Raw genomic sequence first — 23,829 nt, 5'->3', positions numbered from 1 at the left:
TTGCACTCACCGTAATCTGTCGGATTTTCTTCCAAACGACTAACAATGGGTTCAGAAAGTTCTGTGGAAAGCAGCGGCGAACGATGTTCTTTGACTTTCAATGGCAAAAAGTCCTGCTTAGTGGCCGAATATGACGGTCCTCCTGGACTCCTGGCACAAGCGAGGAGTATTTTCTAGATTCCCAATCTCATCGCGAGCATTTTGAGTACTTGTGGGTCTGAAACAGACTATGAATGACAAAGTTATCACCATTTTAGTGAACACCAGTCCTTTACCTGGCAGTCCTTGAAAGAACTTCATTTACCCGTGACGCGTTCTGGTGCGCCATCCCGAAATTTGGTGTCCTCCATGGTGGAGATATTGTTTCCACATATGTATTGATCGATGCCAGGAATTCCCTCTTGTTATTGGCTGTCACGCATGTACGTTACCGGATGCCACACGGCGAAAACAAGGAGAATAAAGTTATAGTCGCCGTATTTTCTTGAATTTACAACCAACTGGGATTCCCCGGATCATATAGCATGTGCAGACTGCAACATTTTTCGTTACAAGGCGGACTAGTGTTTGCACTCACCGTAATCTCTCGGATTTTCTTCCAAACGAGTGCCAATGCGTTCGAAAACTTGTGTGACAAGCAGTGGCGAACAATGTTCTTTCACTTTCAATGGCGAAAAGTCCTGCTTAGGGGCCCAATTTGACTGCCCTCTGGACTCCTAGCGCAAGCGAGGAGTCTTTTCTGGATTCCCACGCTCGTCGCGAGCATTTTGAGTACTTGTGGGTGTGCAACGGACTCCGAATGACAAAGTTATGACCGTTTTCGTGAACACCGGTCCTTTATATGGTAGTCCTTGAAAGAACTTCATTTTCCCATGACGCGTTCTGGCGCGCCGCCCGAAATTTTGTGTCCTCCATAGTGGAGATATTGTTTCCACATATGTACTGATCGATGCCAGGAATGCCCCCTTGTTATTGGCTATCCCCCACATATGTTACGGCATGCCACACGAACAAAACAAGGAGAATAAGGCTTATAGTCGCCCTATTTTCTTGAATTTACAACCAAATAAGATTCCCCGGATCATATTGCATGTGCAGAATGCAACGTTTGTCCTTACCAGGCGGACTAGTGTTTACACTCACCATAATCTTGGATTTTCTTCCAAACGAGTGCCAATGGGTTCAGAAACATGTGTGAAAAGAAGGGGCGAACGATGTTCTTTGACTTTCGGGCGCAAAAATTTCTGCTTAGGGGCCAAATTTGACAGTCCTCCGGGACTCCTAGCCCAAGCCAGGAGCATTTTCTAGATTCCCACGCTCGTCGCGAGCATTTGAGTACTTGTGGATCTGAAACTAACTCCGAATGACAAAGTTATGACAGTTTTAGTGTACACCAGTCCTTTATATGGCAGTCCTTGAAAGAACTTCATTTACCCGTGACGCGTTCTGGCGCGCCGCCCCGAAATTGTGTGTCCTCCATGGTGGAGATATTGTTTCCACATATGTATTGATCGATGCCGGGAATGCTCTCTTGTTATTGGTTGTCACGCACGTACATTACGGCATGCCACACGGCGAAAACAAGGGGAATAAGGCTTATAGTCACCGTATTTTCATGAATTTACAACCAAATGGGATTCCCCGGATCATATAGCATGTGCAGACTGCAACATTTTTCCGTACCAGGCGGACTAATGTTTGCACTCACCGTAATCTCTCGGATTTTCTTCAATATGAGTGCCAATGGGTTCAGAATGTTGCGTGAAAAGTAGTGGCGAACGATGTTATTTGACTTTCAATGGCAATAAGTCTTGCTTAGGGGCCGAATATGACGGTCCTCCAAGACACGTGGCGCAAGCGGGGAGTACTTTCTAGATTCCCATGCTTGTCGCGAGCATTTTGAGTACTTGTGGGTCTGAAACAGACTCCTAATGACAAAGTTATGACCGTTTTAGTGAACACCAGTCCTTTATATGGCAGGCCTTGAAAGAACTTCATTTACCCGTGACGCGTTCTGGCGCGCCGCCCTGAAATATTGTGTACTCCATGGTAGAGATATTGTTTCCACATAGGTATTGATCGATGCCAGGAATGCCCTCTTGTTATTGGCTGTCACCCACGTACATTACCGCATGCCACACGGCGAAAGCAAGGAGAATAAGGATTATAGTCGCCGTATTTTCTTGAATTTACAACCAAATGGGATTTCCCGGATCATATAGCATGTGCAGACTGCAACGTTTTTCCTTACCATGTGGACTAATTTTGCACTCACCGTAATCTCTCGGATTTTCTTCCTAACGAGTGCCAATGGGTTCGAAAACTTATGTGAAAAGCAGTGGCGAACGATGTTTCTTTCAATTTCAGTGGTAAAAATCCTGCTTAGTGGCGAACGATGTTTCTTTTTTGGATTCCCACGCTCGTCACGAGCATTTTGAGTATTTGTGGGTCTGCGACACACTCCGAATGACAAAGTTATGACCGTTTTAGTGAACATCGGTCCTTTATATGGAAGTCCATAAAGAACTTCATTTTCCCGTGACGCGTTCTGGCGTGCCGCCCCGAAATTTTATGTCCTCCATAGTGGACATATTGTTTCCACATATGTATTGATCGGTGCCAGGAATGCCCTCTAGTTATTGGCTATCCCCCACATATGTTACGGCATGCCACATGGACAAAACAAGGAGAATAAGGCCTATAGTCGCCGTATTTTCTTGAATTTACAACCAAATAAGATTCCCCGGATCATATAGCATGTGCAGAATGCAACGTTTGTCCTTACCAGGCGGACTAGTCTTTACACTCACCATAACCTCTCGGATTTTCTTCCAAACGAGTGCCAATGGGTTCAGAAACATGTGTGAAAAGCAGCGGCGAACGATGTTCTTTGACTTTCGGGTGCAAAAAGTTCTTCTTAGGGGCCAATACGGTCCTCTGGGGCTCCTAGCACAAGCCAGGAGTATTTTCTAAATTCGCACGCTCGTCGCGAGCATTTTGAGTACTTGTGGGTCTGAAACGGACTCTGAATGACAAAGTTATGACCGTTTTAGTGAACACTGGTTCTTTATATGGCAGTCCTTGAAAGAACTTCATTTACCCGTGACGCGTTCTGGAACGCCGCCCCGAAATTCTGTGTTCTGCATGGTGGAGATATTGTTTCCACATATGTATTGATCGATCCCAAGAATGCTCTCTTGTTATTGGTTGTCACGCACGAATGTTACGGCATGCCACACGGCGAAAACAAGGAGAATAAGGCTTATAGTCGCCGTATTTTCTTGAATTTACAACCAAATGGGATTCTCCAGCTCATATAGCATGTGCAGACTGCAATGTTTTTCCTTACCAAGCGGACTAATGTTTGCAGTCACCGTAATCTCTCGGATTTTCTTCCAATTGAGCGCCAATGGGTTCAGAAAGTTGTGTGAAAAGCAGTGGCGAACAATGTTCTTTGACTTTCAATTGCAATAAGTCCTTCTTAGGGGCCAAATATGACGGTCCTCCGAGACACTTGGCGCAACCGGGGAGTACTCTAGATTCCCACGCTCGCCGTGAGAATTTTGAGTACTTGTGGGTCTGAGACAGACTCCGAATGACAAAGTTATGAACGTTTTAGTGAACACCAGTCCTTTATATGGCAGGCCTTGAAAGAACTTCATTTACCCATGACGCGTTCTGCCGCGCCACCCCGAAATTTTGTGTACTCCATGGTGGAGTTATTGTTACCGCATGCCACACGGCGAAAACAAGGAGAATAAGGCATATAGTCGCCGTATTTTCTTGAATTTACAACCAAATGGGATTCTCCGGATCATATAGCAAATGCAGACTGCAACGTTTTTCCTTACCAGGTTGACTAAAGTTTGCACTCACCATAATTCTCGGATTTTCTTCCAAACGAGTGCCAATGGGTTCGAAAACTTATGTGAAAAGCAGTGGCGAACGATGTTCTTTCACTTTCAATGGCAAAAAGTCCTGCTTAGGGGCCGAATTTGACTGTCCTCTGGAGTCTTGGTGCACTCGAGGAGTATTTTCTGGATTCCCACGCTCGTAGCGAGCATTTTGAGTACTTGTGGGTCTGCAACGGACTCAGAATGACAAAGTTATGACCGTTTTAGTGAACACCAGTCCTTTATATGGAAGCCATTGAAAGAACTTCATTTTCCCACGACGCGTTCTGGCGCGCCGCCCCGAAATTTTGTGTCCTCCATAGTGGATATATAGTTTCCACATATGTATTGATCGATTCCAGGAATGCCCTCTTGTTGTTGGCTGCCCCCCACATATGTTACGGCATGCCACATGGACAAAACAAGGAGAATAAGGCCTATAGTCGTAATATTTTCTGGAAGTTACAACCAAATAAGATTCCCCGGATCATATAGCATGTGCAGAATGCAACGTTTGTCCTTACCAGGAGGACTAGTGTTTGCACTCACCATAATCTCTCGGATTTTCTTCCAAACGAGTGCCAATGGGTTCAGAAACATGTGTGAAAAGCAGCGGCGAATAATGTTCTTTGACTTTCGGGCGCAAAAAGTTCTACTTAGGGGCCAAATTTTACGGTCCTCCGAGACTCCTAGCACAAGCCAGGAGTATTTTCTAAACTCCCACGCTCGTCGCGAGAATTTTGAGTACTTGTGGGTCTGAAATGGACTCCGAATGACAAAGTTATGACCGTTTTAGTGAACACTGGTTCTTTATATGGCAGTCCTTTTAAGAAATTCATTTACCCGTGACGCGTTCTGGCGCACCGCCCCAAAACTTTTTGTCCTCCATGGTGGAGATATTGTTTCCACATATGTATTGGCGATGCCAGGAATGCTCTCTTGTTAATTGTTGTCACGCACGTACATTACGGCATGCCACACGGCGAAAACAAGGAGAATAAAGCTTATAGTCGCCGTATTTTCTTGAATTTACAACCAAATGGGATTCTCCAGATCATATAGCATGAGCAGACTGCAACGTTTTTCCTTACCAAGCGGACTAATGTTTGCACTCACCGTAATCTCTCGTATTTTCTTCCAATTGAGTACCAATGGGTTCAGAAAGTTGTGTGAAAAGTAGTGGCGAACGATGTTCTTTGACTTTCAATGGCAATAAGTCCTGCTTAGGGGGCGAATATGACGGTCCTCCGGGACACCCGGCGCAAGCGGGGACAACTTTTTATATTCCCACGCTCGTCGCGAGCATTTTGAGTACTTGTGGGTCTAAAACAGACTCCGAATGACAAAGTTATGACCATTTTAGTGAACACCAGTTCTTTATATGGCAGGCCTTGAAAGAACTTCATTTACCCGTGACGCGTTCTGGTGCGCCGCCCTGAAATTTCGTGTCCTCCATGGTGGAGATATGGTTTCCACATATGTATTGATCGATGCCAGGAATACTCTCTTGTTATGGGTTGTCACGCACGTACGTTACGACATGCCACACGGCGAAAACATGGAGAATAAGGCTTATAGTCGCCGTATTTTCTTGAATTTACAACCAAATGGGATTCCCCGGATCATATGGCATGTGCAGACTGCAATGTTTTTCCTTACCAGGCAGACTAATGTTTGCACTCACCGTAATCTCTCGGATTTTCTTCCAATTGAGTGCCAATGGGTTCAGAAAGTTGTGTGAAAAGCAGTGGTGAATGATGTTCTTTGACTTTCAATGGCAATAAGTCCTGCTTAGGGGCTGAATATGACGGTCCTCCGGGACACCTGGCGCAAGCGGGGAGTACTTCTTAGATTCCCACGCTCGTCGCGAGCATTTTGAGTACTTGTGGGTCTGAAACGGACTCCGAATGACAAAGTTATGACCGTTTTAGTGAACACCAGTCTTTTATATGGCAGGCCTTGAAAGAACTTCATTTACCCGTGACGCGTTCTCGCGCGCCGCCCCGAAATTTTGTGTCCTCCATGGTGCAGATATTGTTTCCACATACGTATTGATCGATGCCAGGAATGCCCTCTTGTTATTGGTTGTCACGCACGTACGTTACCGCATGCCACACGGCGAAAACAAGGAGAATAAGGCTTATAGTCGTCGTATTTTCTTGAATTTACAACCAAATGGGATTCCCCAGATCATATAGCATGTGCAGACTGCAACATTTTTCCTTACCTGGTGGACTAATGTTTGCACTCACCGTAATCTCTCGGATTTTCTTCCAAACGAGTGCCAATGGGTTCGAAAACTTATGTGAAAAGTAGTGGCGAACGATGTTCTTTCGCTTTCAATGGCAAAAAGTCCTGCTTAGGGGCTGAATTTGACTGTCCTCCAGACTCCTAGCGCAAGCGAGGAGTATTTTCCGGATTACCACGCTCATCGCGAGCATTTTGAGTTCTTGTGGGTCTGCAATAGACTCCGAATGACAAAGTTATGACCGTTTTAGTGAACACCGGTCCTTTATATGGAAGTCCTTGAAAGAACTTCATTTTCCCGTGACACGTTCTGGCGCGCCGCCCCGAAATTTTGTGTCCTCCATAGTGTAGATATTGTTTCCACATATGTATTGATCAATGCCAGGAATGCCCTCTTGTTATTGGCTGTCCCCCACATACGTTACGGCATGCCACACGGACAAAACAAGGAGAATAAGGCTTATAGTCGTCGTATTTTCTTGAATTTACAAGCAAATAAGATTCCCCGGATCATATAGCATGTGCAAAATGCAATGTTTGTCCTTACGAGGCGGAATAGTGTTTACACTGACCACAATATCTCGGATTTTCTTCCAAACGAGTGCCATTGGGTTCAGAAACATGTGTGAATAGCAGCGGCGAATGATGTTCTTTGACTTTCGGGCGCAAAAAGTCCTGCTTAGGGGCCGAATTTGACAGTCCTCCGGAACTCCTAGCACAAGCCAGGAGTATTGTCTAGATTCTCACACTCATTGTGAACATTTTGAGTACTTGTGGATCTGAAACGGACTCCAAATACAAAGTTATGACCATTTTAGTGAACACTGGTCCTTTATATGGCAGTCCTTGAAAGAACTTCATTTACCCGTGACGCGTTCTGGCGCGCCGCCCCGAAATTTTGTGTCCTCCATAGTGGAGACATTGTTTCCACATATGTATTGATCGATGCCAGGAATGCCCTCTTGTTATTGGCTATCCCCCACATACGTTACGGCATGCCACACGGAGAAAACAAGGAGAATAAGCTTATAGTCGTCGTATTTTCTTGAATTTACAACCAAATAAGATTCTCGGATCATATAGCATGTGCAGAATGCAACGTTTGTCCTTACCAGGTGGAGTAGTTTTTACACTCACCATAATATCTCGAATTTTCTTCCAAACGAGTGCTAATGGGTTAAGTATCATGTGTGAAAAGCAGCGGTGAATGATGTTCTTTGACTTTCGGGGCGTAAAAAGTCATGCTTAGGGGCCGAATTTGATGGTCCTCCGGGACTCCTAGCACAATCGAGGAGTATTTTCTGGATTCCCACGCTCGTCGCGAGCATTTTGAGTTCTTGTGGGTCTGCAACAGACTCCGAATGACAAAGTTATGTTCGTTTTAGTGAACATCTGTCCTTTATATCGAAGTCCATGAAAGAACTTCATTTTCCCGTGACGCGTTCTGGCGAGCCGCCCCGAAATTTGGTGTCCTCCATAGTGGAAATATTGTTTCCACATATGTATTGGTCGATGCCAGGAATGCCCTCTTGTTATTGGTTGTTCCCCACATACGTTATGGCATGCCACACGGATAAAACAAGGAGAATAAGGCTTATAGTCGCCATATTTTCTTGAATTTACAGCCAAATAAGATTCCCCGGATCATATAGCATGTGCAGAATGCAACAGTTGTCCTTACCTGGCGGACTAGTGTTTACGCACACCATAATCTCTCGGATTTTCTTCCAAAAGAGTTCCAACGGGTTCAGAAACATGTGTGAAAAGCAACGGCGAACGATGTTCTTTGACATTCGGGCGCAAAAAGTCCTGCTTAGGGGCCGAATTTGACGGTCCTCCGGGACTCCTAGCACAAGCCAGGAGTAGTTTCTAGATTCCCACGCTCGTCGCGAGAATTTTGAGTACTTGTGGGTCTGAAACGGACTCTGAATGACAAAGTTAAGATCGTTTTTGTGAACACCAGTCCTTTATATGGAAGTCCTTGAAAGCACTTCATTTACACGTGACGCGTTCTGGCGCGCCGCCCCGAATTTTGTGTCCTCCATGGTGGAGATATTGTTACCACATATGTATTGATCGATGCCAGGAATGCCCTCTTGTTATTGGCTGTCCCCCACATACTTTACGACATTCCACACGCCGAAAACAAGGAGAATAAGGCTTATAGTCGCCGTATTTTCTTGAAATTACAACCAAATGGGATTCCCCGGATCATATATCATGTGCAGACTACAACGTTTATCCTTACCAGGCAGACTAATGTTTGCACTCACCATAATCTCTCGGATTTTCTTCCAAACGAGTGCCAATGGATTCAGAAAGTTGTTTGAAAAGCAGCGAACGGTGTTCTTTGACTTTCAGTGGCAAAAAGTCCTGCTTAGGGGCCGAATTTGACGGTCCTCCGGGACTCTTGGCGCAAGCGGGGACTACTTAGTAGATTCCCACGCTCGCGGCGAGCATTTTGAGTACTTCTGGGTATGAAACGGACTCCGAATGACAAAGTTATGACCCTTTTAGTGAGCACCAGTCCTTTATATGGCAGTCCTTGAAAAAACTTCATTTACCCGTGACGCTTTCTGTCGCGCCGCCCCGAAATTTTGTGTCCTCCATGGTGAAGATTTTGTTTCCACGTAAGTATTGATCGATGCCAGGAATGCCCTCTTGTTATTGGCTGTCACGCACATACGTTACCGCATGCCACGTAGCAAAAAAAAGGAGAATAAGGTTTATAGTCGCCGTATTTTCTTAAATTTACAACCAAATGGGATTCCCTAGCATGTGCAGTCTACAACGTTTTTCTTTACCAGGCGGACTAATGTTTGCACTCACCGTAATTTCTCGGATTTTCTTCCAAACGAGTGCCAATGGATTCGGAAACTTGTGTGAAAAGAAGTGGCGAACGATGTTCTTTGACTTTCAATGGCAAAAAGTCCTACTTAGGGGCCGAATTTGACTGTCCTCCGGACTCCTGGCACAAGCGAGGAGTATTTTCTAGTTTGCCATGCTCGCCGCGAGCATTTTGAGTACTTGTGGGTCTGCAACGGAGTCCGAATGACAAAGTTATCACCGTTTTAGTGAACACCAGTCCTTTATATGGAAGTCCTTGAAAGAACTTCATTTTCCCGTGACGTGTTCTGGCCCGCCGCCCCGAACTTTTGTGTCCTCCATAGTGGAGATATTGGTTCCATATATGTATTGATCGATGCCAGGAATGCCCTCTTGTTATTGGATGTCCCCCACATACGTTACGACATGCCACACTGACAAAACAAGGAGAATAAGGCTTATAGTCGCCGTATTTTCTTGAATTTAGAACCAAATAAGATTCCCCGGATCATATAGCATGTGCAGAATGCAACGTTTGTCCTTACCAGGCGGACTAGTGGTTACACTCACCATAATCTCTCGGATTTTCTTCCAAACGAGTGCCAATGGGTTCAGAAACATGGGTGAAAAGCAGCGGCGAACGATGTTCTTTGACTTTCGGGCGCAAAAAGTCCTGCTTAGGGGCTGAATTTGACTGTCCTCCGGACTCCTAGCGCAAGAGAGGAGTATTTTATGGATTCCCACGCTCGTCGCGAGCATTTTGAGTACTTGTGGGTCTGCAACGGACTCCGAATGACAAAGTTATGACCGTTTTAGTGAACACCGGTCCTTTTTATGGAAGTCCTTGAAAGAACTTCATTTTCCCATGACGCGTTCTTGCGCGCCGCCCCGAAATTTTGTGTCCTCCATGGTGGAGATATTGTTTCCACATATGTATTAATCAATTCCAGGAATGCTCTCTTGTTATTGGTTGTCACGCACGTATGTTACGGCATGCCACACGGCGAAAACAAGGAGAATAAGGCTTATAGTCGCCCTATTTTCTTGAATTTACAACCAAATGGGATTCCCCGGATCATATAGCATGTGCAGACTACAACATTTGTCCTTACCAGGCGGACTAATGTTTGCACTCACCGTAATCTCTTGGATTTTCTTCCAAACGAGTGCCAATGGGTTCATAAACATGTGTGAAAAGCAGTGGCGAACGACGTTCTTTGACTTTCAATGGCAATAAGTCCTGCTTAGGGGCCGAATACGAAGGTCCTCCGAGAAACCTGGTGCAAGCGGGGAGTACTTTCTAGATTCCCACGCTCGCCGCAAGCATTTTGAGTACTTGTGGGTCTGAAACGGACTCCGAATGATAAAGTTATGACCGTTTTAGTGAACACTAGTCCTTTATATGTCAGGCCTTGAAAGAACTTCATTTACCCGTGACGTGTTCTGGCGCGCCGCCCCGAAATATTGTGTCCTCCATGGTGGAGATATTGTTTCCACATATGTATTGATAGATGCCAGGAATGCCCTCTTGTTATTGGCTGTGACGCACGTACGTTACTGCATGCCGCACGACGAAAACAAGGAGAATGAGGCTTATAGTCGCCGTATTTTCTTGAATTTACAACCAAATGGAATTCCCCAGATCATATAGCATGTGCAGACTGCAACGTTTTATCTTACCAGGTGGACTAATGTTTGCACTCACCGTAATCTCTTGGATTTTCTTCCAAACGAGTGCTAATAGGTTCACAAACTTGTGTGGAAAGCAGTGGTGAACGATGTTCTTTGAATTTCAATGGCAAAAGGTCGTGCTTAGGGGCCGAATTTGACTGTCCTCCAGACTCTTGGTGCAAGCAAGGAGTATTTTCTAGATTCCCACGCTCGTCTCGAGCATTTTGAGTACTTGTGGGTGTGAAACGGACTCCGAATGACAAAGTTATGACCGTTTTAGTGAACACCAGTCCTTTATATGGAAGTCCTTGAAAGAACTTCATTTTCCCGTGACGCATTCTGGCGTGCCGCCCCGAAATTTTGTGTCCTCCATAGTGGAGATATTGTTTCCACATATGTATTGATCGATGCCAGGAATGCCCTCTTGTTATTGGTTGTCCCCCACATACGTTACGACATGCCACACGGGCAAAACAAGGAGAATAAGGCTTATAGTCGCCGTATTTTCTTGAATTTACAACCAAATAAGATTCCCGGGATCATATAGCATGTGGAGAATGCAAAGTTTGTCCTTACCAGGCGGACTAGTGTTTACACTCACCACAATCTCTCGGATTTTCTTCCACACGAGTGCCAATGGGTTCATGAACATGTGTTAAAAGCAGCGGCGAATGATGTTCTTTGACTTTCAATGGCAAAAAGTCCTGCTTAGGGGCCGAATATAACGGTCCTCCGGGACTTCTGGTACAAGTTGGGAGTATTTTCTAGATTCCCATGCTCGTCGCGAGCATTTTGAGTACTTGTGGGTGTGAAACGGACTCCGAATCACAAAGTTGTGACCGTTTTAGTGAACACCAGTCCTTTATATGGCTGTCCTTGAAAGAACTTCATTTACCCGTGAGGCGTTCTGGCGCGCCGCCCCGAAATTTTGTGTCCTCCATGGTGGAGATATTGTTTCCACATATGTATTCATCAATGCCAGGAATGCTCTCTTGTTATTGGTAGTCACGCACGTACGTTACGCCATGCCACACGGCGAAGACAAGGAGAATAAGGCTTATAGTCGCCGTATGTTCTTGAATTTACAACCAAATGGGATTCCCCGGATCATATAGCATGTGCAGATTGCAATCTTTTTCCTTACCAGGTGGACTAATGTTTGCACTCACCGTAATCTCTCGGATTTTCTTCCAAATGAGTGCCAATGGGTTCGAAAACTTATGTGAAAAGCAGTGGCGAACGATGTTCTTTCACTTTCAATGGCAAAAAGTCCTGCTTAGGGGCCGAATTTGACTGTCCTCCGGACTCCTAGCGCAAGAGAGGAGAATTTCATGGATTCCCACGCTCGTCGCGAGCATTTTGAGTACTTGTGGGTCTGCAACGAACTCGGAATGACAAATTTATGACCGTTTTAGTGATCACTGGTCCTTTTTATGGAAGTCCTTGAAAGAACTTCATTTTCCCGTGACGCGTTTTTGCGCGCCGCCCCAAAATTTTGTGTCCTCCATAGTGGAGATATTGTTTCCACATATGTATTGATCGATGCCAGGAATGCCCTCTGGTTATTGGTTGTCCCCCACATACGTTACGGCATGCCACACGGACAAAACAAGGAGAATAAGGCTTATAGTCGCCGTATTTTCTTGAATTTACAACCAAATAAGATTCCCCGGATCATATAGCATGTGCAGAATGCAACGGTTGTCCTTACCAGGCCGACTAGTATTTACATACACCATAATCTCTCGAATTTTCTTCCAAACGCGTGCCAATGGGTTCAGAAACATGTGTGAAAAGCAATGGCGAACAAAGTTCTTTGACTTTCGGGCGCAAAAAGTCCTGCTTAGGGGCCGAATTTGACGGTCCTCCGGGACTCCTAGCACAAGCCAGGAGTATTTTCTAGATTCCTACTCTCGTCGCGAGCATTTTGAGTACTTTTGGGTTTGAAACAGACTCCGAATGACAAAGTTATGACAGTTTTTGTGAACACCGGTCCTTTATATGGAAGTCCTTGAAAGAACTTCATTTACACGTGACACGTTCTGGCGCGCCACCCCGAAATTTTGTGTCCTCCATGGTGGAGATATTGTTTCCACATACGTACTGATCGATGCTAGGAATGCCCTCTTGTTATTGGTTGTCCCACACATACATTACGGCATGCCACACGGCGAAAACAAGGAGAATAAGGCTTATAGTCGCCGTATTTTCATGAAATTACAACCAAATGGGATTCCCCGGATCATATAGCATGTGCAGACTGCAACATTTGTCGCTACCAGGCAGACTAATGTTTGCACTCACCGTAATCTCTCGGATTTTCTTCCAAACGAGTGCCAATGGATTCAGAAACTTGTGTGAAAAGTAGTGGCGAACGATGTTCTTTGACTCTCTATGGAAAAAAGTCCTACTAAGTGGCTGAATTTGACTGTCCTCCGAACTCCTGGTGGAGGCGAGGGGTATTTTCTAGATTGCCACCCTCGTCACGAGCATTTTGAGTACTTGTGGGTCTGCAACGGACTCTGAATGACAAAGTTATGACAGTTTTAGTGAACACCGGTCCTTTATATGGAAGTCCATGAAAGTACATCATTTTCCCGTGGCGCGTTCTTGTGCGCCGCCCCGAAATTTTGTGTCCTCTATAGTGGAGATATTGTTTCCACATATGTATTCATCGATGCCATGAATGCCCTCTTGTTATTGGCTATCCCCCACACACGTTACGGCATGCCACACGGACAAAACAAGGAGAATAAGGGTTATAGTCGCCGTATTTTCATGAATTTACAACCAAATAAGATTCCCCGGATCATATAGCATGTGGAGAATGCAACGTTTGTCCTTACCAGGCGGACTAGTGTTTACACTCAACATAATATCTCAAATTTTCTTCCAAACGAGTGCCAATGGGTTCAGAAACATGTGTGAAAAGAAGCGCCGAATGATGTTCTTTGACTTTCGGGCGCAAAAAGTCCTGCTTAGGGGCCGTATTTGACGGTCCTCTGGGACTCCTAGCACAAGCCAGGAGTATTTTCTAGATTCCCATGCTCGTCGCGAGTATTTTGAGTACTTGTGGGTCTGAAACGGACTCTGAATACAAAGTTATGACCGTTTTAGTGAACGCCGGTCCCTTATATGGCAGTCCTTGAAAGAACTTCATTTACCCATGACGCGTTCTGGCGCGCCGCCACGAAATTTTGTGTCCTCCATGGTGGAGATTTTATTTCCACATATGTATTGATCGATGCCAGGAATGCCCTCTTGTTATTGGCTGTCACGCACGTACGTTACCGCATGCCACCCGGCAAAAACAAGGAGAATAAGGCTTAGAGTTGCTAGATTTTCTTGAATTTACAACCAAATGGGATTCCCCGCATCATATAGCATGTGCAGACTGCAACGTTTTTCCTTACCAGGCGGAATAATGTTTGCACTCACCGTAATCTCTCGGATTTTCTTCCAAACGAGTGCCAATGGGTTCAGAAACTTCTGTGAAAAGCAGTCGCGAACGATGTTCTTTGAATTTCAATGGCAAAAATTCCAACTTAGGGGCCGAATTTGATGTTCCTTTGGGACTCCTGGCTAAAGCGAGGAGTATTTTCTGGATTCCCATGCTCGTCGCGAGCATTTTGAGTACTTGTGGGTCTGCAAGGGTCTCCGAATGACAAAGTTATAACCATTTTAGTGAACACCGGTCCTTTATATGGCAGTCCTTGAACGAACTTCATTTTCCGTGACACGTTCTGGCGCGCCGCCCCGATGCCAGGAATTCCCTCTTGTTATTGGCTGTCACGCATGTACGTTACCGCATGCCACACGGTGAAAACAAGGAAAATAAGGCTTATAGTCGCCATTTTTTCTTGAATTTACAACCAAATGGGATTCCCCGGATCATATAGCATGTGCAGACTGCAACGTTTATTCTTACCAGGCGGACTAATCTTTGCACTCACCGTAATCGCTCGGATTTTCTTCCAAACGAGTGCCAATGGGTTCAGAAACTTGTGTGAAAAGCAGTGGTGAACAATGTTCTTTGACTTTCAATTGAAAAATGTCCTGCTTAGGGGCCGAATTTGACTGTCCTCCGGGCTCCTAGGGCAAACAAGGAGTATTTTCTAGATTCCCACGCTCGTTGCTGGCATTTTGAGTACTTGTGGGTCTGCAACGGACTCCGAATGACAAAGTTATGACCGTTTTAGTGAACACCGGTCCTTTATATGGAAGTCCTTGAAAGAACTTCATTTTCCCGTGACGCGTTCGGGCGCGCCACCCCAAAAAAAATTTGTCCTCCATAGTGGAGATATTTTTTCCACATATGACCCATCCCGCCACCACCCTCACGTTTTCACCAGCGGGTGCATTATTCTTGGACCATAAAGTACATAACAGTTCATCCTCACTCCATTTATGCACTCGAAAAAATATAGGTCATTCCGAGTTGTGCAAGATGGCTCGTCGGTGCGATCACCTTTCCTTGAAAGTTGTATTCACGGTCTGTCCCGCGATGTTGTATCCATAAAACGGCAACAATTTTGTCACAAAAACTCCATTGGATCTCCATGACCCGCAAAAACAATCACAACCAAAAGTTGTATGAGCCAGTAACCCACTCGCGGGATTCGGCAACATTTCAGAGACAAGATCCGGCTTGTAAAATTGTGTTCCGGACGATTTTATGCTTGAAGTATACTCTGCCACCCTCTACCACCCTTCCGTGAGTTCACCTATGAACTGATATATGGACAATGACATATAGAACAATGCACCATCCTTCCATTACAAACCAGAAAGACTACAGGTTCAGTCACGACACAAGGAGGAGGCTCTTCGTTGCATCGAAACCCAAGAATTGATGCTTTACATGTTCTATGACCCATCCAGCCACCACCCTAACGTTTTCACCAGCGGATGCATTATTCTTGGATGATAAAGTACATAACAATTCATCCTCACTCCATTTATGCACTTGAAAAATTATAGGTCATTCCGAGTTCTACAAGATGGCTCGTCGGTGCGATCAACTTACCTTGAATGTTGTATTCACGGTTTGTCCCACGATGTTGTATCCATAAAACGGCAACAATTTTGCCACAAATACTCCCTTGGAGCTCCATGACCCGACAAAACAATCACAACCAAAAGTTGTATGCACCCGTAACCCACTCGCAGGGTTCGACAACATTTTGGAGGCAAGATCCGGCTTGTAAAATTGAGTTCCCGACGATTTTTTGCTTGAAGTATACTCTGCCACCCTCTACCACCCTTCCGTGAGCTCACCTACGGACTGATATATGGACAATAACATATAGAACAATGCACCATCCTTCCATGACAAACTAGAAAGACTACAGGTTCAGTCACGACACAAGGAGGAGGCTCAACGTTGCATCGAAAGCCAAGAATTGATGCTTTACATGGTCTATGACCCACTCGCTACCACCCTCACGTTTCTCACTAGCGGATGCATTATTCTTGGATCATAAAGTACATAGCAGTTCATCCTCACTCCATTTATGCACTCGAAAAATTATAGGTCATTCCGAGTTGCGCAAGATGGCTCGTCGATGCGATCAACTTACCTTGAAAGTTGTATTCACGGTTTGTTCCGCGATGTTGTATCCATAAAACGGCAACAATTTTGCCAAAAAAAATTGCATTGGACCTCCATGACCCGCCAATACAATCACAACCAAAAGTTTTATGCGCCCGTAACCCACTCGCGGGCTTCGACAACATTTCGAAGGCAAGATCCGGCTTGTAAATATGAGTTCTGGACAATTTTATACTTGAAGTATACTCTGCCACCCTCTACCACCCTTCCATGAGCTCACCTACAGACTGATATATGGACAATAACATATAGAACAATGCACCATCCTTCCATTCAAACTAGAAAGACTACAGGTTCAGTCACGACACAAGGAGGAGGCTCTTCGTTGCATCGAAACCCAAGAATTCATGGTTTACATGGTCTATGACCCATCCAGCCACCACCTTCACATTTTCACCAGCGGATGCATTATTCTTGGATCATAAAGTACATAACAGTTCATCCTCACTCCATTTATGCACTCGAAATATTATAGGTCATTCCGAGTTGTGCAAGATGGCTCGTCGGTGCGATCATCTTACCTTGAAAGTTGTGTTCACGGTCTGTCCCGCGATGTTGTATCCATAAAACGACAACAATTTTGCCACAAAAACTCCATTCGAGCTCCGTGACCCGCCAATACTATCACAACCAAAAGTTTTATGCGCCCGTAACCCACTCTCGGGGTTCGACAACATTTCGGAGGCAAGATCCGGCTTGTAAAATTGGGTTCCAGACGATTTTATGCTTGAACTATACTCTGCCACCGTCTACCACCCTTCCGTGAGCTCACCTACGGACTGATATATGGACAATAACATATACAGCAATGCACCATCCTTCCATTACAAACTAGAAAGACTACATGTTCACTCACGACACAAGGAGGAGGCTCTTCGTTGCATCGAGACCCAAGAATTGATGCTTTACATGGTCAATCACCCATCTCGCTACCACCCTCACGTTTTCACGAGCGGATGCATTATTTTGGATCATAAACAGTTCTTCCTCACTCCATTTATGCACTCAAAAATTATTGGTCGTTCCGAGTTGTGCAAGATGGCTCGTTGGTGCGATCACCTTACCTTGAAAGTTGTATTCATGGTCTGTTCCGCGATGTTGAATCAGAAAACAACAACAATTTTGCCACAAAAACTCCGTTGGAGCTCCATGACCCAGCAAAATAATCACAACCAAAAGTTGTATGTGCCCGTAACCCACTTGCGGGGTTCGACAACATTTCGGAGGCAAGATCCGGCTTGTAAAATTGAGTTCTGGACGATTTTTTGCTTGAAGTATACTCTGCCACCCTTTACCACCCTTCCGTGAGCTCACCTACGGACTGATATATGGACAATAACATATAGAACAATGCACCATCCTTCCATTACAAACTAGAAAGACTACATGTCAGTCACGACACAAGGAGGAGGCTCTTCGTTGCATCGGAACCCAAGAATTGATGCTTTACATGGTCTATGACCCATCCCGCCACAACCCTCACGTTTTCACCAGCGGATGCATTATTCTTGGATCATAAAGTACATAACAGTTCATCCTCACTCCATTTATGCACTCGAAAAATTATAGGTCATTCCGAGTTGTGCAAGATGGCTCCTCGGTGCGATCAACTTAACTTGAAAGTTGTATTCACGGTGTGTCCCGCGATGTTGTATCCATAAAACGGCAATAATTTTGCTACAAAAACTCCATTGGAGCTCCATGACCCGTGATGCGGAGCATCCTACGGACATCACCATGTCAAGACTCCGTTTGGAAAGTGACACGTGCGACATCAACTTCACACACATAAAGGTGAATCATCTCCTTTACACGTGTTCACTTGACCCCTTCGAGGATGGAATACTACTTGATACTTCTTCCATGTGCATGCATAGGTATTGTCGGAGCTTCACGGATGTCGAGGAGGAGTGCAAGCGCCAAGTAATGACTACACCGTCCGCGAGGGAATCGTGGAAGAGAAGACGGAAGAAAGGAGGAGAAGAAGACTGGAGCCAGGCCGGACATCAGGACCACCGTTCGGATCATCCGGGCTCAGCCGGATCATCCGGACCCTTCCCCGGATCATTCGGCTAACTGCGCCGAAGACACTCGAAGGCTTCCACCGAAGCCGGATCATCCAGGACTCCGTCCGGATCATCCGGGACCCCGTCCGGATCATCCGGCCTTGCCTGCGTGCATGACTTGGGCCGAGGCCCGTGTACCCATTCGCCCCCTCACTTACCCCTTCGCCCCTTGGGCTATAAATAGACCTCCTCCGCCTCCTTTCTAGGGTCAGCAAAGTGATAGCTCGTTTGTATGTGAGCTTTGCTCCTACCTTCCTCTACTCTTGAGAGACAGAGAGACTACTACTCCTTTGGAGGCCAAGACCTCCATCTAGGAGAAGATCCTGCAGGATATATCATCAAGACCCCCTCACGGGCGGACCCCCTTCAAGACCTCCTCACGGAGATGAACTCTACCTTGTATCTTTTCCTTTGTTGTTCTTGTACCTTTGTGGATCTTTCGTGGATTTGAGTCTAGTGGATGTTTGATTGGACTTGTTCTTGAGTGTTCCCCCTTGTGATTTCTCTTCGTTCTTCCCCGTGTTCTTCGTGGGATTCGCTCCAATCATGAAAGATCGGGCCACTAGGGTTCTACCCTACATCATCTTGGTATCATGAGCCACGTTTATCATGAATTTGGAGTCTCCCCCACCGTTTTCTATCCTTCTTTTTCTTGATTTCGTCCTAATTCAAAAATAGCCCCCAATTTTTTTTGTGATTTGTTGGTTTTGATGAAGTTTTGTTGATTTTGATCCATGGATTTTCTTGGTTTCGAGTGGATCTAGCATCTCTCCAAGTTTCCCCACCTTCCATCCACGAAATCTCATCAATTTTGACCTCGAAATCATCCATTTCCACCCAAAAATTCATCCCCGAGAGAAAATCCCGAGGAGTTTGACCTGCCCGGATCATCCGGACGACCCGGATCAGTGGACCATCTCCCGGATGACCATATGCCCCACACGACAGAAATCCGGTTGACGAACCCGGATCATCCGGACCTACTCCTGGATGTCCGGGTAACCCTCACACTGACTCAGCTGAATTCTTTTTTCGGCCATAACTTATTCATCCGGAGTCCCTTTTTGACGTTCTTTAGCTCGTTTTGAAGCTATTGGCATCCACCATCACACAAAAATACCACCACTATCATTTGACTCCATCAAAGTTTCTGAAGTTTGGCATCTTTGCCTAGGGCCACCACCATATCTTCCGCATTACCACCTCCGACTTCCGCAACCTAACCCATTTTGATCCCCATTGCATATGTGGTTGTTTGAGTTGTGACTTGAGTCTCCTAAGGTGTTTCGTCTACTTAGGGACGTTTGCTTCTTCATCAACCATCACCACCACTTACGCATAGGCTTTCCCATCATACACTTCCGCCACCTCAACTTAACCCAATTTTGTTTGAGCTGTGAGTTGTGTCTCCTAAGGTGTTTCGGTTACTTAGGGACGGTGACATTCAACTCCGACTCGCATAAACTAATAACCCTCCACCCCCACATTGCCTACTCGCAAAACCCATCGTTGCATTTCTGCTACCACCATTTGACATTTGACGTTTGAGATTTTGAGTTCGCGGTTTTTCCATTTCCTAAGGTGTTTCGGCTAATTAGGAACGGTTCTACATCAAGAACACCGCCACTCATCATCACAACGGACTGTAACCTCGACGACATCATTGTATATTCCCCTTGCAATTGCATTGTTAACCCCTAGCCCATTTTGCGTCACTTGCCTATCGAGACTAGTCATTTGAGTATTGCCGGCAATGTTACTTGTGCACATTAGTGATGTGTACCTCCCATTGCATACATACCATATCATCTTGGTATCATCATATCATCCCTTGTGTCACAAGCTTGTTCTCACAAATACACAATTGCTATCTTGGTTTGTGCATCGTGGCCATATCAAAGAAAAAAAGAAAAAAGAGAATAAGCTTTTAAGAAAAAGAGAGAGAGAGAGAGAGAGAGAGAGAGCAAAGAGCTTGTAAGCAATAGCCATAGCATCATACCACATTGCACATAAGATTGTCATATCCGATCATCTTGCATCATCTTGAGAAGAACACCGGGAACATCATACACATAGCATACTTGGGATAGAAAGCTCATACATTTTGCATATCATAGGTTGTGCACAAGTGTCATATCCGCCTATAGAGCAAACGTGCTAGCGTCTCTCTTGAGTTGTGCAACACGAGCATTGTCGTGGAATTGTCACGGCAGATGTCCTGGTGTGAGGACTTAGTCGCGGAGCCATCGCAACGAGTTAGCTTAAAGGGGTTAATCGGGACAAAGGACACGAGGAGTTTATACTGGTTCGGCCCCTTACGGTGAAGGTAAAGGCCTAATCCAGTTTGAGGTGATATTGTTAGGGTTTCGATGACCAGGGAGTGAATACGCTAAGCCTGGCTCTCAATCTGATGTTTCTTGTCCTTAAACCATCGCCGGGTCGTCCCTTTATATACACAGGTTGATGCCCGGCAGTTTACAGAATCCCGGCCGGCTCATAAACATGTCCGGCTCGGTTTCTACCCTTTCCTATCTTACAACACAAGTCATACTTCATATGGCGGTTTACATCTACGGGCCCTAATCCGCCTTTGGGCCTTCGGCCTTCTTGTTAAATCTCCTCCGTAAAGCGCCATACTCCTTGTCTTCATGGGCTTCAATATGAATAACTCACTATGAGTATAACCCGGCCCGTCCTGGGCGGTTTATACTCAATAGTTATATCCCCAACATTAGGCCCTAGATTGATTTGAACTTGTTCATGTCAATCTTCAGTACTTAGGAAAAATTCCTTCTTCAACACCTTCGCGAAAACCTTGTAACCCGTCGTGACGTCATCTTCCAAGACCATGATAATCCGTCGTGACGTCATCTGCCATTAACTTTACACAGAACCCAAATCTTTTAATGTATCTCCTTTAATGAATCTCCAAAAATCGAGGCGTCTGCATATCTACAGATCCGTTTTTTGACCTCCTCGATTCCCGCGCCTACCACTTATCCATTCACCTTATAAATAGGGCCGAGGGTCATTTTCACTTTCCCCCCTCGTGCCTCTTCATCCCATCGTCTTCCTCGCGTTGCCCCAGCGCTTCGAACTCAGCCACCGCCGTCAAGCCTCGTCTTCGACCTCAACTCCCGCCGCTGCATCAACCTGAACGCACCAGAAAATCGCGGCACCTCTCCGCTGTTCCCTCAGCATCAGTAAGCGTCCGTTTCTTCCACCGTAGATCTGTCTTTAGGGTTTGAGCGTTCATCGGTGTTCGTCGGTGTTCGTCACTACATAGTTGTTCTTTGATTCAAACCTATATATTTAACCTGTATAGCGATTGCCATAGTTCTTCTTTTTTCATCAATGCATCTTGTTTAAGCAGAAACTCCAATCTGAACCTTTATCAACTGCTTCGGTATCAATATTGATGTCTGAATATACTTTCATTTTCTGACACGTGGTAGATCCAAAATTATAATGCCAACTTGTGAAACCTGTTTTTCCATCACTTAGTTATTTCAGATATGTACCTTCAATACCAATGTAGGCGGTTTAACTTTAGAAAATGATAACCCGCCAGGTACCATTAGTCCCCTCTTAAATCGCCAATCTCTTATCGTTGTAATTCTGACAACATCAACCTCCGGTTTAACAATTTTGCATGCTTTAACACTTTCTGTCTCTTAACCTGCAATGCTTTATGCTTGTCAATCATGAATCTTAAACCGGCACAAACCTTCCTTCAGGTTGTCGAATAAATGGCCAAGTCTTTTTATGCTTGCAACTGGGTTCCTTCCTGGGTTACTGAAGAACAACTGAATGGGTGCGTCTCAACCGGCGCTTTAGCAAAAAAGGAAGTCATCCACTTGAGAGTCCCTGGTCCAGAAAATCCTCCTGAGCCTAAGGATGGAGAAGTGATTGTGTTCGTTGATCATCTGGGTCAAGGGTTTAGCCCTCCCGGATCAAAAAAATTATGTGATGTGCTTGCTAGCTTCCAACTCCACCCTCAAGATATTGGACCTAACTCCATGTCCAATATTTGTAATTTTCAAGTGTTTTGTGAGGCTTATCTGCAACAAGAACCCACCGTTGAACAGTTCAGAGACTTCTTCTATTTAAACCGCCATATTGAATTTATAGATGGGCCCAATACTGAACTTGGCGGGGTTTCAATTTAGAAAAGGAAAGATGTCAGCTTCCCTCACGCCAAGCATCATAGTCACCCCAAAGACTGGAATTAGACTTGGTTCTATTGCCGAGATACGTCTCCAGCTGACGAGAATTCTCAGCCGAGTTATCGTGCTCACCGGCTTACCAATACACATCCATTTCCCCAAAGGCTGACTGCAAAGGAACGGGCCAAATATGCACCACAGCTTTCAAAACTCAGAGCCTTTGTGGCTAATGGTTTAACAGGCATTGATTTTGTTCGTTGCTGGATATCTTGGGGCATTTTGCCTTTAAGCCGTCGCCCCGGTTTAATGTGCAAGTACACAGGGGATTTAAAAGACCCTCAACGGCACACTGACATTCAGCTAACTGACGCTGAAATCACTGAGGCTGTCAAGAAGATACTGGATGAACCGGTGGCTGTTTGCAGTAAAACATGGCCTAGTCCCTTCTGTGTTTCAAACAAACCGCCAACTATAAGAATTGCATAACTCCTGTTTTAATCCGATCTTCTTAATACTTCCTTATAACCTTTGTTAACCTTTGACAGGGTGATGATCCGTTCTGGAAGAAGAAGCCGCAAGATAAACCGGTGAAAACCCCTCGTGTCAAGACTAAGGTCACCAAGAAGCCTGCCAAAAAGAAAACCGCCAACTCCACCGATTTAAACTTTGATGATGACGATGAAAATCACGAGTCAGAGGTAGAACTTGATTCACTTGGTTCCTTCTTCATTGATCTAATTGATAATGATTATTATCAGGAGGAGCAGAGGCTAGCCAAGCTGGTGATGTAGAGGTAATTATTCTTTCCTCCGGCTCAGAACCTCTGCCAATTCTGAAAACCCGTCAAGCAAACCGGAAAGTAAGATTTTCTCACCCTCTAGCTCACATGGATCCAAACTTTCTTTTGAAGAAACAACAACACGAAGCTCGCCGCACAACCCGGCATAGCGGCCATGTAGTAACATCTTCCAGTTTACCGAACACGTCGGTTCGTAAACGACGCCCAGAGGTCTCTTATACTTCTAACACACGTTATCCTAAGGCGGGTTATTTCCAGCAACCTCTTAATCCGTCTGATTCAAATTATCAGGGAACCTCCCATTCCTCTTCTGGTGAATCAACAGAAACGCAACTTCCAACCCTCAAAACAGTTCCTGGGTGAGCATGTTTAAACTAACCTTTAATACCTTATGTTTGCTCACTGCTCTAACCTTTATGTTTGTTCCTTTCAGTGCCAAGCCCAGACCCAGCAAAAAGGCCAAGTTGAATAAACCGGCTGATGACAATATGGCCACTGAAACGGAGAAAACTCCAGAACCAATGGAAACAAATGCTGACGCTATTCCTGA

Source organism: Triticum aestivum, chromosome 7D (genome assembly GCF_018294505.1).
Source record: "Triticum aestivum cultivar Chinese Spring chromosome 7D, IWGSC CS RefSeq v2.1, whole genome shotgun sequence".
Taxonomy (NCBI): Eukaryota; Viridiplantae; Streptophyta; class Magnoliopsida; order Poales; family Poaceae; genus Triticum; species Triticum aestivum.
Note: the sequence above shows the minus strand (reverse complement) of the source record.